The sequence below is a fragment of the Ascaphus truei genome, chromosome 17, assembly GCF_040206685.1.
Source record: "Ascaphus truei isolate aAscTru1 chromosome 17, aAscTru1.hap1, whole genome shotgun sequence".
NCBI lineage: Eukaryota > Metazoa > Chordata > Amphibia > Anura > Ascaphidae > Ascaphus > Ascaphus truei.
Genome location: NC_134499.1, coordinates 35,336,435 through 35,353,645, shown reverse-complemented (window position 1 = coordinate 35,353,645; position 17,211 = coordinate 35,336,435).

Genomic DNA, 17,211 nt, shown 5'->3' with positions numbered 1-17,211 from the left:
AAGGCCTCCCCAGTTATCTTCCAGGTACTGCGGTTGCAGCATCTCTTCTCTATGTTGCTCCAACATATTTTCTTATTTCATCCACCCATCTTACTTTTGGTCATTGTCTTGGTATTTTCCCCTTGTAATTCAGTTGAGTACCATCTTTGTACCATCGTTGTCCTGTTTTGATACCACCTTATGGGTGGTGAGATTAGTTTTGCGAGTTATATCCAGAGCCTAAAATACAGTACTTTAAATTCTCTGCTGTTATTCTTGAGGTTATGAATGTTGATTGTTTTGTTTTCTTTTTAATCCGTTTTCTTCTTTCCAACTTTAGCTGCATTCAGATGTACTCTGCAGCAAACCAATCAGCGATCACTTGTTGTGTCAAAACAGATAAGGACTGTGCAGTCTTCAATTACATGTTTCTTGTTAGTTAGGAAATAGTCAATTTCATTCCTGAGCCCATTTGGTCCATCCCAAGTCCATTTTCTATTTGGATTCTTCTTGAAGAATGAATTCATGATGTAGAAGTTTTCACATTCTGAAAATTCTACCAATCTGTCCTCCCCATAACCTGTTACCATAACCCTACTTATGCATTGAAATCTCCCATAACTATCTTGGGGGGACAATTTCCATTGTTTTTAAGTTGGTTGACTTCATGGTAGAAGTTGCTTACTTGATTGACTTGATGTTGGGGCAGCCACTTGGATTATTTGAAGCCTGTATACCTTTGTTACCGGAATGACGATTCTGGTTGCTCTTTCTGATGAGCTTTCATACTCCACTATGTTGTAACTCCGTCTCTTGTTAATGATCAAGGCTACTTCACTGAGTATTCCATTATCTGTAATAGAATAGTTCTCTGCTTTTGAGCTCAATGGGACCTTCATCTTTTCTTCTAACCTCACGCAGGCCAACATTATCCCATTTAATCTTATCAAGTTTGTCTTTCAGTCCTTGCAGTGCTGCTTTACTAGAGAGAGTCCGGCAGTTGTAGATAGCAAGGTTTAGGTTTCAGTAACAGCATTTGTTTGACCTCCGAGATTCTTAGTGCCCTCTGCCTTCATGTTTGTGACGATATGGGCAATGAGGCTGTTATAATAAAGGTGAAGCCCAGCCATTGCCCTATTGTCTGAATGAATATAAAGGGTTGCCCTGTATATACATCCTACTGTGGCTCATCTGGCCAAATATATTGTGTGAATGTATATGTGTAATCTATATTTTTTCTGTGAAATGTATTTGTGTTTGTGTAACTTTGTGTTTCTTTGTTCCCTGGGCATGCTAGGCTGGTAATACACTTACCCAGCCTATACACCCAAAGATTAGGGTTTAGCTGGGTCCATGAGCGGGTTGAGGACAAAGAATGGGGATGGGCCGACCTCCTATCTGGGAGACGTTGCCCAGACAGAGGCACCTATCTCAACAAGACAAATTAGGTCAACATTGAGAACATGGGCAGGTAGTCGCTGCTCTCATTGGTTGGTTTGTAATGCCCGCCCTCCTTGCCTCAGAGGGGGAATCATAATCATATGCCTATTATTACACAATGTACAGACAGGTTGATTCATACCCCTGCCAGACCTGCCATTCTGTGTTCATATTTCTTTATTAACCAAATTTCCAGGTATTACTTGTGGTGACATCTCGAGACTGCAGAGTTAGGTTGTGTCTAGCCGATCAACCAGGGGAATTAGAATCACCTGCCTAGCACTGCATATGTACAGACTGGTTGATTCATACCCTTGCCAGACCTGCCACTCTGGTTTCATGTCTATATAATCAAAAGGATATCTCTCTTTTTTTCTCCCTCTCTCTAGTAAATAAACTTATTAAAAATGCATGACCCTCATTTACTTAAATGTAACTTTTTGGAAATTGGGTTACCCTCTAAACGGAGGCCCCGCTGTCTCAAATACTCTGTCTCATTGTCAACATAGCCAAACACAATGTAACTGCCATTCTTGCTTAAGGCATATATGATATCTGTGGTAAATGTTTAATATTACTGCATGGCAATGAAGATGATATTAAAAATGTTACAATACAGCTCAACCCTGTTATAGTGTGATCAGCTACAACGTGAATCCGCTTATACCTCAGTCTGAGTGTGGCTCCTGAGATTTGAAAACCTCCATTTTGTCGCACGAGGACTTACCGGCATCTAGATCTCTCTACTCTTTGCTGTCAGCTCTCTTCTCACTTCATAGGGCTGTGTCTACATGCTCTCCTCTTTGCAGCTGTCATCTCTCTGTGTGGTGTTGCAGAGGAGGGACACAACACACAACACACAACACACAACACACAACACACAACACACAACACACAACACACATTTTTTTTAAACATTCAATGCTTTATTGCTAACAGACACATACACACACAACCATGTGGGAATTGAACATTAATACCTTTTACATAATTACCATATACTGGTACCAATGCTTTACCTCTACACCACAGGCTTGGTGTGACAAGACAGACCCTATAAATATATGTATCCTCTACAGATCAGTGCCACAGTGCACAGTGTACTATGTAAATGTTACATTTCTTTCTAAGGTCCATGACATCACACAGTCCCTGTGGTGTAGAGGTACAGGATTGAGCTTGCATTTGACAGGTCCTGGGTTTGATTCCTGTATGATATGATATAATTTATAAAAAAAATAAAATAATTATTATATTGTATAATTTATAAATTATTATTTTAATTTAGTTCTAGATGCTGGTAAATGCTCGTGCACCAAAATTTTAATGTGATCCCGGTTATAACGTGGTCTCATTCTGTGGCCCCCAAATACCGGGTTATAACGGGGTTCATCTGTATATCACAGAAGAATCCTTGATTGCAACTATAAGACTATTTTAGTTTGACAGGACCAGGGCTTGGAAATACAATTATATATAAACACAGTATATCTGCTAAAATGTATCAATTGGATAGCCTGGTGATAATTGCCATTTTGTTCCTTCTATACTGGATATATCAAATGTCATTTTAGTAGCATTGTCAAAGTCCCACGCTCCATACAATGGGCATCTCTGGCCACTGTACCTCTATATATGCAGACAAGCTTCAGGAACTCTTGACCTTGAATCTCTATCAGGAGGACTCCCGCATGCTACAGTGAACCCGCAGTCACGACTGGCATCACAGAGTCAAATGTCACACAACAGCATGGTAGAATTGGGATTCAGCAAGCAGCATGTTAGCCAACTGAGATAAGTTTTGCAACAAGGAAAGTCTAGTCTCAGCATCCTCATGTAAGCAGTTGGCAAACAGTAATCAGTGGAGGTGGATCTTAGCCTCCTTCTTTTGTTCTTGGTTACTTTATGAAAGGCATGGTTGCAAGCTTGCACCATTGGTGTTGGTGAGCGGTCCATTCCTTTATTGAAAATGGTGCAAGTTTTGCAAAATAATCTTTACTTGGCTAATTTTGATGTACGTATAGTAAATCTGACAGTGATGGGCAGATGTGCCATCACGAATAATGGGTAAAATACACAGGGAAATTATAACTTTTGAGCAACATACAAACATATATCACCAGAAAAAGAATCAGAACAAACTAAATTTGCACTGAGAGGACTTCCTGGACCCAGACCCATGGCCCCTGGACCCGTAGCAATGCCCCTTTTTCTTTGTGAGTTGAGCTGTCCCTTCCTCCCCCTGCTAGTTGGCATAGTCCTTGTCTTATTTCCTGCTTTTCCAGACTAGCATGTTTCCTCTTTCAGCCAGCAGCCATCTTGAAGCAGTCACCTCACTCAAGACCTCTGGTAAAGCTATTGCAATTTACCTATCCCTTTCACTAAGCTATCCCCTTTACTCAGCATTATCTCACTGGCCATCCTAGCCCAATTTCTCATCCATTGCTCCCATGTCCCAGTGTTTTCCCTCAGTACCTTTTCCCCTTTTATTTGTATTGTTGTTGCCCAATAAACACTTCAGCAAATAAGAAGATTCCCTTGCTTGGTATATGGGATTGAGTTAAACTGTCTGTCTGTCTGTCTGTCTCTACTCACTTGCCACAGTGAGCGTGGGACAGAACAATGAGTGTGAATGGTGACTGGTTTCATTTGTTTTGCACTGATTAAGACTAAGAAGAAATACATGAGTATTGGCCTTTGCAAAGGGGTTCAAAATGTAATTGCTTTATATCGTTAGGATTCAGTAAAAGTTAGAGACGTAGCCTTACCTCTCAATTAACGAACACATTTAAATGCATACATTTTCATGATGAATATTAATATTACCACATGTGATAAACATGAAATGTGATTTTTTTTAAAATGAGTCTATAGTTATCTGTGGGTAATGACTGCTCATTTTGTCATTCTAGATTTGTTTAAAAAAAAAATCATTACTCCAAAACTAAACCACAAAACATTAAACTAAAACCACTAAACAAATTTTACTTGCAAACTTTGGCAGATTATAATTCACATTGCCAGAGATTAAAGGCCATTTCATTACTCCACTGTGTCACCCTGTTCCTACAGCACTATAATTCTATCTGGTCAAGTAGATCTTTAATTTGCAAAACACTTCAGAATACTGATTATGTGCATTCTGCAGATATTTGCAAAAAGCAATATGCCAGTGCATATTTCACGACTGCATATTTTTACATAATATCAGACGGGGGTCCATCATTGTAACATCCTCTTTAAGTGTCACAATCTGCCACATTATTTCAATGACTTCATTTAAATTAACCATTGTACCTCTAGCAGTCAAGAAAGATAAAGTAAAAAGGCGCAGTATTTCAAAATCCGGGAAAGTTTACCGTTTGATTGTACTGTAAATGACTAATGATTATCTGGAAGTGGAAAAGAAGATGCAGCTTTTTCATTCCATCAAAGTAAATAGAAGCTGAGAAGTATGATCATAGCACAGAAACATTATAACATGAATTACAGTTAAATATATGTTGAAGCTCTATTACACTAGACCTACAGAATGTGAATGTATGTACGTATATATATATATGCATCTAACTCCCTTAACCGTGCACTACGAACGCCTTCTAATAGGCCTTCACCCTAAGTGTGCATCGCCATTTTGTTCATATATATATTAATACATACCCCTGATGAAGTCCTGGATAGGACGAAACGCGTTGGGTTGTTAGAGGAAGCACCCATGATCTGTATGTTCTTAACTGTATGTCCATATGCAGTAATACAGCTTTGAAATATAACAGCTGGTGTGTGCCTATTATTTTTGCATTACCAGTGGAGAAGCTTTCATCCACTGAGACACTTGATTGAGTAAAGTGTTCAGCCCTATGCAATCTCCTGTGTGAGACGCTGTAGCTGTGGAGCTCCTCCGCCAATACTGTGCACATCAATTGATGAGCAAGTGAGAACAGCTGGTACTAGCGGGGAAATAGTTAGGCAGCTTTATTTATATTAAGGCGCACTGATAAATTCACCATTAGAGTTCCGTTATATGCGGGAATCATGTACCGCTATTTTACCCTCATGCACAGATCCAGCTGAAACAAGCTGGGAGCGGGTCTAATAATAACTTATTGCAAGAGTAATGGGGAGTAATGCACTGGTCAGACCAGCTGTTTGTATACTTTGGCAAAAAACTTGACATGTTGCATCTCTAGTGGCTCAGGTTGAAAGCATGATACACCAGCAAACATTTAAATAGCAGGGAGCTGTATACTTACCTCTGTAGAGATCCAGGTGCACCTCGGAACCTAGGTAAAACAAAGTGTTTGTCTGTAATAATTTATGCACTACCATGCAATGTCTTACGCCCTAAGGAGCAAACACATGTATTCATAAGCAAGCAACCCTGCAAGGACTTATGCCTAAAGAAGCAGTCAAATGTGTTCATAAACTAGCATTCTCTGCAGTGCCTTGTGCCTTAAGAAGCAAGCAATTATCAATACCAATTAGTCTTTTCCACCTACAGTATTATAGTGTTAGACATGTTAAACTGGTACTCTTACTCTTTAAGTATAAGGCTGCGGCCCTGCTGGCACTGACCGCGCTCATGCTTGAGAGCGGTGACATCACCAGCTCTTCAAGCATGAGCGTCGGGTGTCCTGGCTATTTCGCAAGTGTGTGTGTGGGGGGGGGGGGGGGTTGCGGGCAAATTGAGGGCGCTTGAAACTTACATTTTTTGGTTTACTCAAGCGCCAAGCTTGAGTGAGCGTGCGTGCCTGCGCACCGCGTGAGCGGTGACTTGCACATACATGTACATTTATGTAATTAAAAGCGGCAAGCACTGTGCGCTCAGCACCAGCGAGGCCGCAGCCTAAGAATGTAGGAGTGCTTGCACCATTATTACTATCAGTAATTTTAAGGGAGCATTTAGTGGAGTATTACTAATACACACCACATTGCTATAGTAACACATGAATTGTAGTACAATCTATTTAGGCTACGGAACATCTAGAGAATTGATCCACTATTACCAAACAGAGGAATACTAAGAACCTTTTTTCTGTGTAATTACGTCAATCACCTTTAAAGAGTCCAACATTATATGAGACCCTTAAACAACGTGTTTCTTGAATAAGATACATTTGTATCAGGTATTTGTGTAGGATGTGAATGACAATACCCTGCAATTAGCACACTGATATAGATATATGGAGACTACTACTCCATAAAGAGCACATTTTACCGACTAAAGGTCATTGGACTCTTATATACATTATCAGGGAAACAACAAAACCCATACTTGTGTTTTATGTATGTACAGTGTCTGTGTCATGTATGTGTAGACATACCCCTTCCTTTCTTTAACATTTGTTCTGTGCCCTGTCTGAACCAGAGAAGCACATTCTGAAATGCTGGAGGGACACAAGCCTGCAACAAGGTCTGTTAGGGCTGTTATATACAGCAGGCGGCGCGCGTTCCTATACGAACGCGCGTGCACGTGCCGCATGCTTTTCCTGTATATGGTGCCGGGAGCTGCAGGTAATGTATATATGTATGTGTGTGTGTGTGTGTATGTGTGTGTGTGTGTGTGTGTGTGTGTGTGTGTGTGTGTGTGTGTGTGTGTATGTGTGTGCATGGGTTGTGTGAGTGTAAGGACGTGCTAGATAAGATTTTTTAAAGAAAAAAAACATTAATATTTTTTTTTTTTACTTCTGCAATCATTCTCACACACACACACACACACACACACACACACACACACACACACACACACACACACACACACACACACATTTCAGCGCAGGCAGCGGCATGAAAAGATGAATTTCCTCATCTTCCACGCGGTCTGTCGGCTCCCCTCTCCCTGCCGTGCGCGCGGCGCGGCCCTTCTATAGATAAAAATCCGGGCACACGCCCGGCACTATAGAACGTGCCTTACAGTGGGACAAATACCCTTGTGCTTTGTGCTTTTCTTGGACTTGAACCTCCCTTTCTGGGAAAAGGGCAAACACCTGTTATGGACAATTTAGCAGGACTGTTCTAAGTTGGGGGGGGGGGGGGGAGTTGCTATGTTACACCTGTGCTGAATGAAGCTCTTTGTGTTCTGTGTTTTTGTGGCTGAATAAAAAAGCCTATTCAGATAACCCACGTGTCGTTGCATTGTCCCTGCAACACTGCCCTTCTGCAACAGTCTGCATCAAGCTTGGACATTTTGAATGTACGAAGAAATCAGGTACAGTAGCATTAAACATTGCAGGTATTCAATAACTCAAACCTTGCTGACTCCTTTATGGAGCATGGAACACCAGGAGAATGTCAATATTTCATGTTGTTACAGACTGCTGTATAAAAATAGTATTTTTAGTGACTGCAGGGGATATTTCTGAGGCATGGTCAGCTGGTCTACTATGCACAAAGAGCAGCTAAAGATTCAATGTGGGTTATCAAGCAGTATGTTGCTTTACAATTCTTTTTATTTCGTTTTTATTTCTTAGACCACATATAAAATCGATTTAGTTGTTTGAAATGAACTTCAATATTGTACAAAGACAATTATATATATATTCTTTTAAACAAGTAAAATGTCACAGGGAATGGATCCCTAAAATGGAAAAATCCTCCCTATAGTCATTTTATTGTAGAAAGTTCACTTAAGGTAAGTCTTGCATGAAAGTAAATGACACTGGCTGGTAGCACCAGGAGATAAAGACCTGTACCTAGTAAGCATTGCTATCTCAAAAGATAATTTAAAAACACCTTATAACCTTTTCCACCTGTAACCTTTTCTGGTGAATAGCATAAAAGGAGCATATTTACTAAGCGCAGTTACTCCATCAGCCCTTTAATGCTGGAAGACACCTTACCACACATGGGTGGCCCATGAAGCGACATATTTACTAAACAGTGCTGAAAGTTATCTCATGCAGTAGCACTGCTTAGTAAATATGGCCCATAGTGTAAAACAACAAAAGTAGCTAGGACATAAAGAATAGAGCCAGATAAATGCTGAGGCACTGCAGAGGCAGTAAAGTACTATAAAGTAGGTTCGGTGAGTGGACTCCATGGCTGAACACCGCAATGGATTTCTACTCACAGACAACATCACTGCTGTAAAGACAGCAGATTGTGTTAGCCTTAATCACCCGTATATAGCTATGTTTGGGTAAATGACATATAAAGTGGCATGTGATGTACGGCCGTCATGGAGAGGTCTGGAATGCCAGACCGTCGGTACCCAAAACAGCGGGTCACTGGTATACTGAGTCTGTCCAGATTCTGCCCGCTTGGAACGTGCCTCAGTCTTACTGACCCTGAGGTATATCTGCTCACGACTAGAGCAAAAAGGTGCCCAAATACATCCACTACTATCCCTAACCTTACTTTGCTCAGATTGTAGCATCACCCCCCAGAACCACTAGATGGCCCACCATAAGAGCCACGCTCCTATACCCGGGATACCCCCCCACCCTATCCTGGGCACACTGACAAAGAGTACACCCTGGGAATCCTAGCCTGGCTTGGATGGTAGTTACCACCCAGAACCAATAGGTGCCCCCCCCCCCCCCCCCAAGAGCCACGCTCTTACACCAGGGATACTGCCCACCCAATCCTGGAGTCACTGACCCAAATTGCACAACCTTACTCTGACACCTGTGTGGGTTCTGGAGACAAGGAAAACCCCATGAATGCATAGGGTCCCAGTGTTCCCAGAACCACACAACACAGCTACACAATCGCTGTACACAGATCACAATGACCCTAACCAAACTCTATTACCCTGGTCTCTGGGGGTACTGGGATCTCTGCATAACCTAGAGAGTTTCAAATCTTCCGGGGAGCACACAGCAAGTTACTGAATCACAAGACACTTACAGTAACAACCCCAGCCTGATCTCACTAGGGGTAGCATGAGCAAATATCACAATATAGAGTAGGTCACAAGTTACACCAAAACCCTGTGGGCTAACACATAAAAGAGGAGGGTGGTAGAAATAAAAAGAGCCTTTTCCTTTGAAACATACAGGTAGTTCAGTTCTACCCGGGGGTACAGGATCCCAACCAAGAAATCGAAACTATCCTCAGTAGCAGCCAGAAGCATATTGCTTACATGGCTCAAATGCTAGCTCCTTCCATGTATTTTCCGGAAGATATAATCTTGTAGTTGATAGAAACATGTAATGAGGGAAGCATGCAGTGAGCAGCACAATACATATCCCCCCCGGGATCGATGCTGGACCTTAGCGATAGAGAATAATACCGGTGATTATGGTGATAATGGGACTGAAGATGATACTTGTTCAATTGAGACTCCGGGCAAAAGAGAGGGGGTTGAGTGGCGAGCAATAAATAATATTTGAAAGGGAAGTGGGAGTGAACGAGGAGGACGTTTGGTACTTAAATTCGCAAGGGGGAAGGAACGGAGGATAATGGGGATTTAGGGCAGATTTGAAGGAATCTACACTAATGTAGATTCATACCTTTGGCAGGGAAAGAATAAAAATAATTGTGGCATTAGTGCCATCAGTAATACCCCCCTTTCCCCCCAAAAAGGCCAGGTTTTCAGGATATACCTGCTTCAGAACAGGTGGCTCAATCAGAGGCTCAGTCAAAGACTGAGCCTCTGATTGAGCCACCTGTGCTGAAGCTGAAAACCTGTCCTGTTGGGGAGTGGCGGGGGAGAGGACTGGAGTGGAGCACCCTGCTTTATAGCACTGCTTAGACGTCCATGTGATCTTTGTTATTGATAACGTACAGTATAACAGCAAAGGGACCCCTTCCTCCCAGGTAATGCCTTCTGAAATAATTAACATCAGAATGTCCCACGAGAACATCAAAAATAACATAAATACAGAAGCCTGTGTACTAAGCTTATATCTTCATTATTTTTGTGCCACAAAATATCAGTGCTACAAAGTGAAACAAACCTTCCTGTGCACTGTATGAATAAAGAATTCATGCATACACAGTATCACATCATTTGTTGTTTAAAATTATTTTTGAAGCATTGTGTCATGTTGAATGCCTGATTGATACAGTTTACATTCAACCAGAATTGTGTGTATATAACTAGTATTCATAAATAGCAAAAAAGAGTGTAATAAAATGTATAAAAGCTGTACTGTGAAAATAATATATTTTGGTAACCTATATAATGTAAGTTCTCTGCTGCATCAAATAATCAAATACATTTTAGGCTTGATACATAGTATCTTCATTCTGTGCTTAAACCAGTACCACATGCTGCATTGCGTTAAAAAAAAGCAAAAAATAATGTAATTACAGGGTTGAAACAGGGGGTCTCCGGAGCTGAACGGTGTTCATTTTTGTTCCTGGGACCCCCTGCTTCCAGAGATACTTCCCTCTATAGGGGGGGGGGGGTGGTGGTGGTATCTCTGCAGCCAGTGAACTGTGTGCCTAACTAAATGGTGGCTGTAATGTCCTGCATCACGTGGGCCAATAGGACGACATGACGACATCTATTGTGGCTTCCTATTGGCCAGCGTGACCAGGACAGTGAAGCTGCACAGAGAAAATTGCACGTCCTACGGAAGTAAGTATCTCTGGAAGCAAGGTCCACGGAGCTGAAAGTAATACAGATCAGCTCCGGAGACGCCCTGCTTCAATTCTGGAATTTAAAAACACAATGCAGCCTGTATTGCTGCTACGACCCCCAAAGTCTATAAGAACACCAACCTATGAACATTACTTCAAGGTAAAGAACATTTCAGGAAATCATCAGCAATTCACACGTTTCCACAGAGAATAGGTCAAAGTGTTAAAAAGTAAACGAAAATATAACAGTCCATTAATTTACAAATTATAACCCTTACTATTGAACTATTTCAGGGTCAAGAGTAAATTAAATTATTGATTTATATCCATTACTTTTACATACCATGACAATGCTTCAAGAATATTTCTTCTGCTAGTCAAGACTAATCCTGAGTGTAATAAATCCTGAGTGGATGCTGACCTTCTTAAATTAACTATCCCGAAGCTCGTGTTTGGAGTGCATAAAAGTATTTAATTTCTCAATATTCTTTCTCTTTTTAATCAATAACGAAATTCCTACGCCTCAACGTATTTCAACTCTCAACTAGGACATATAATGTAATGCACTTCATCATCAGGTGTCGGGAATGAAATACAGCAGTGAGCACTGTGACTTTGCTTAACCACTCATTAACAAGTTATGGTCAATTTGTGCACAGTTAAAGCAGGGAGAGTGTATTTGGATGGCTGAATAAATCAATGACTTAATTGAAATACTAAACAAATTGTAATACAATCTGAGTAAAAAAAAAAAAACCTATTTGGTATTTAATTATATAAAAGCTATTTCTCTAATTACTAGAAATATAACCTTTTCTTCTAAATCATGGGACCATGCGCTTCTCGACATGAAGACCAGGGCTCTTTGACTGGCAGCATGGGGGTCAAACGCTGCACTGGAACTCCCTTGTAAGAGAAGGTAATGTAAATATATATGGTACAGATTATGGGGCCTATGCAGAGAGCAGCGCTATTTCGAAATTCGCCATTTTTTGGAGAAAATCGCGCAGAAAGCAGCAGAAAATGGCGAGTTCCGAAAAACGCGCCAATTTTTCTTTTCTATTTGTAAAACTCGCCTCGCGGCTGGCGAGAACCTCAATCTCGCCAGTTTTAAAAATATCCGTATGCAGAGAGGCGCGAACGGCATCTAGCGGCTGTTCGCGCCAATAAAATGGCGCGATTGTCTCCATTTTGCCTCGCCAGAAAAAACTGCCGCTCGCGGCCATTGCAAAGGGAAAAAAAAAGGCGCGAATTTGTTTTAACACATTTCTGAAGCGCGCATCTCGCCAATTTAAACTCGCCACACGCATCCATGTTAAACATAGCAGAATTCGCACTTTTCTGCATATGGAGATTAAAACTCTCCAAAAAAGCTACTTTTTAATAAATTCGCCAATTTTAAAATTCGCTGCTCTCTGCATAGGCCCCTTAATGCATGCAAAATGTTGAAATATAATCATTTTCATGTCTTTAAATGTATCTAAAATGACATTGCAATAATTTACTTCTAAAGGTTTTTTTTTTATCTGGCCCATTTGGAGAAATAGTTGAACAGCGCTGATGTAGACGACGGTGAACAATAACCCCTGTGTTACCGACGGGACTGCAATGCATTAAGAAGCAATAGCAGTGAAATGCATAGATATCCCATATTTGCTTACAAGAAGAAAGCATTGAAATCATTTTTGTCCTACACAGTCGCATAATGGAATACTTTGTTCAAGAATGTTATGAAAGATAAACACAAAAAGGGAATTCAAATAAGAGGTCTGGTCTGTGCTGATTTATATTAGTAATTGTAAAATAATACTGTACAATAAGCTTGTTTAACTGATGAAATTTAGATAAGGAAGATCTCGGGCTAGAGAGAATGGGACAGGCATGATAGGACATCGTGGTTTTGTATGATCATACAGTTGCATAGACTTTTTTTTCCCTTATGAAAAATACTAATTTAATTCTGAGAATGTGGATGTTTTACTCTGTCCACATGTATAATAATAACATACTGTATGTGTAAGGATCTTGAGTTCTTCATTTAAAGAAAACAAAGGGCCTATTGGTACAAATTCATTTAGTTGGTGCATCTTTTCTTATTTTTTTAAACCTGTATTTTATTGAAAGATTTTTCACAACAAGAGTACAGACATTGGGGGTGGGGGGGGGGGGGAGGAGCGGAAGGGAAGGGGGAGGGGTAACAAAAATATTATTGGGCGCGAGGGGGACAGTACTTGATCGGCATATTTTACACATTTGTCATACAGGTTCAATAACAGTAACAACAACAAAACTTGTCTCCTTATGGCAAAAAAGTAGACATACAATCTCATAATCTTATTTCGATTCCTCCAGTATCTCCCTGTCCCATAACCTGGATCCCCCAGGGCAGAAACTGAACCCTATTAGATATGTATCAGGGGCTGGGGGAGGTCAAATATTTTCTTAAAGATCACCTTTGCAATGTCATTTGCCACCTGGATCAAACGTCCACATATTTCTGCTATCAGTTTTTCTGCTTAGTAGAAATATTGATGTCAAATAATATTTTGGTCATTACAGTACTGTGACAGTTATTTTCCTTGCTTTCCAACTCTGTCATTACGTTGCCATGCAATTGCTGCTGCATTCTTTGTTGAACATTGTATGCTTCAGAAGCTTTGAACAAAATATGTTTTTACTGCTTACTCAGTGATAATTGTAATTAAGCTTTTTCAAAAAGGACATAAAATAACTCTTAACTTTTTAAATAATTATTTGCAAATTCTACAGATATATTTGTATTTCTACTTCCATTGATGTTGCTAAGAGACTGCGCCTATAAGAGATCAAATCATGAATGTGAGTGTTATCCCATAGATATCGATTGAACATTAGCATGTCCTAAAAAGCACAGACAAGTGTCCATGGACCAGTAACGGAGAGGGCCCCACTATGCCTACAGGAAGTGGGGTGCAAGTTCCTTGATTGGCTGTCTGGGCCCCTTCCTCTGCTGGTACGGTTGCCAGGTGTCCAGTATTGAACCGGATTGTCCTGTATTTGGACACTGTCCAGTAAAAAAATAGAGGTACTGTAATACTGGTCATGTATGTGTCCAGTATTACTTCTCTGGACATAGTGGCCTGACCGGCTTGGATTTCTACAAGCAGGGAGAGAGCAGGGCTGTTGCTCGGGGGCTTGGTAATACAGTAAATCAGGAGGAGGTGTGGGTGAGCCTGGGGGTGAGGCTAAGGAGAGGAGGAAACAGCACTCAAAGGTCTGTGTGTGTGTCTCAAGCGTGTCGCACCTTTCACCATTGTGTCAAGTATTTTTGGAGAAGCCACCTTGTAACCCTATCTGTTGGGCCCACATAGAAACCCTTTATGGATGGCTCACCCCACTGGACAAGCTGAGAGACCAGCACCCTCCCCTGCTCACCAACCCAGGGCCCAGTTTAAGTCTTCAGTCCTAGGCCCTCGGAAAGCTGTCAATGGATCTGCCTTTACTGTCAAGTAATTATGCAGACTATCTCTTATTTTCTGTGAGTCTCACTGATTTGGAGTTTGTAAAATTACTTTTCTCATAAGCATATCTCACTGATCTCCGTGAGAGGTTTTACATTAGTTGGTCTGGGACCCCCAGATCTGGCTGATCTGGGTTTCTGGATAATTGCATCTCTCAACCAAGTTATCATCTGTATTTTACAACAGCTATTGCATTTAATTACATTAATTATTTAATAAATGACTCTGTTTGACTGTAATTCATTTACCTTTGTTTTGACTTTACATTCATTGTTCATGTATGTGTCCAGTATTACCTCTCCAGACTTAGTAACCAATTGCGGGATTTCCCATGAGAAGGGATACAGCAGGGCTGCTGCTGCTAGGGGGCTGGGCAGCTTCCTCCTGTCTGATTGGCTGCATTACACAGCAGCAGCCAATCAGGAGGAGGTGCCAGAAGCCCGGAGGGTGGGGCCAAAGAGCGGAGGAAAAGCGTGGAGCAGGGAGAGGTGAGGCTGTGTCCTGTGTGTATTTGTTCTGTTTTGTCCTGGTGTGTGTATATTTGTTCTGTTTTGTCCTGGTGTGTGTATATTTGTACTGTTTTGTGTATTGGTGTGTGTGTGTGTGTGTGTGTGTGTGTGTGTGTGTGTGTGTGTGTGTGTGTGTGTGTGTGTGTGTGTGTGTGTGTGTGTGTGTGTGTGTGTGTGTGTGTGTGTGTGTGTGTGTTTTTCCCTCTGGCTGTCCTGTGGGGGTGATAATGACAGGGAGGGGGGGGGGGGTGAGAGAGGATGAAGGGAGGGGGGGGTGAGAGAGGAGGGAAGGGGGTGAGAGAGGATGAAGGGAAGGGGTGAGAGAGGAGGGGAGGTGAGAGGATGGAGGGGTGAAAAAGGATGAAGGGTGGTGGGGGGGTGAGAGGATGAAGGGAGAGGGTGATAGGATAAAGGGACGGGGTGAGAGGATGAAGGGAGGGGTGTGAGAGGATGAAGGGGGGATGAGAGAGGATAAATAGAGGGGGTGAGAGGATGAGGGAGGGGGGTGAGAGGATGAAGGGGGGTGAGAGAGGATGAAGGGAGGGGGTGAGAGGATGAAGGGAGGGGAAGTGAGAGAGGATGAGAGAGGATAAAGGGAGGAAGGGTGAGAGAGGTTGAAGGGAGGCGGTCAGAGAGGATGAAGGGAGGGGGTGAGAGAGGATGAAGGATGCATGAGAGAGGATGAAGGGAGGAAGGGGGTGAGAGGGGAAGGGGGTGAGAGAGGATGAAAGGAGGGGTGAGAGGATGAAGGGAGGGGGGTGAGAGAGAATGAAAGGGGGGTGAGAGAGGATGAAGGGAGGGGGTGAGAGGATAAAGGGAGGGGGTTAGAGGATGAAGGGAGATGGTGATAGGATGAAGGATGCGTGAGAGGGGAGGAAGGGGGTGAGAGGGGAAGGGGTGAGAAAGGATGAAAGGAGGGGTGAGAGAGGATGAAGGGGGGTTGAGCGGATGAAGGGAGGGGGGTGAGAGAGAATGAAAGGGGGGTGAGAGAGGATGAAGGGAGGGGGGTGAGAGGATGAAGGGACGGGGGTGAGAGGATAAAGGGAGGGGGTGAGAGGATGAAGGGGGTGATAGAGTATGAAGGAAGGGAGTGAGAGAGGATGAAGGGACGGGTGAGAGCGGATGAAGGGAGGGGTGAGAGAGGATGAAGGGAGGGAGGGGGTTGAGAGAGAAAGGGGGTGAGAGACGATTAAGGGAGGGGGGTGAGAGGATGAAGGGAGGGGGGTGAGAGGATTAAGGGAGGGAGGTGAGAGAATGAAGGGAGTGGGTGAGAGGGTGAAGAGAGGGGGGTGAGAGGACGAAGGGAGGGTGAGTGAGAGGACAAAGGGAGAGTGGGTGAGAGGACAAAGGGAGGGGGTGAGAGGATGAAGGGAGGGGGGATGAGAGAGGATGAAGGGTGGGAGGTGAGAGGATGAAGGGAGGGGGTGAGAGGATGAAGGCAGGGGGGTGAGAGAGGATGAAGGGAAGGGGGTTAGAGAAAGGGGGTGAGAGAGGATGAAGGGTGGGAGGTGAGAGGATGAAGGGAGGGGGTGAGAGGATGAAGGCAGGGGGGTGAGAGAGGATGAAGGGAGGGGGGTGAGAGGATGAAGGGAGGGGACCGGCTGGCTAGTCATAGGTTTACGTACAGCAGCTTGTCACTTAGGTTACTATATTATATATTATTACTAGCTGATATACCCGGCGTTGCCCGTGATTTACCCCCCTTCACAGCTGTCTGGCCCCCACGTTCACAACTCTGTTCCCCTTCACAGCTAGGCCCCCCCCCTCTTCACAGCTCCATCCCCCCCCTCCTTCACATCTGCGGTCTCCCCTCCCTGCACCCCACATCACTCTCCACCCCTCCTGGCCCCCACATCAGTGTCCCTCGCCTTGCACATCACATCACTCTCCGCCCCTTGCACCTCACATGACTCCCCCCCCCTTGCACCTCACATTATTGCCCCCCCCTGCATCACCCCCGGCCCCCACCACATCACCCCCCGGACCCCACCACATCACTCCCCGGCCCCCACCACAGACTGTCACACACACACACACACACACAGTGTCACACACACACACACACACACAGTGTCACACACACACACACACACACACAGACAGGAGTAAGAGGCATTGTAACACACACACAGTGTAACACACACACACACACACAGTGTCCCACACACACACACACACACACAGTGTCACACACACAGTGTCACACACACACACACAGTGTCACACACACACACACACACACACACACACACACA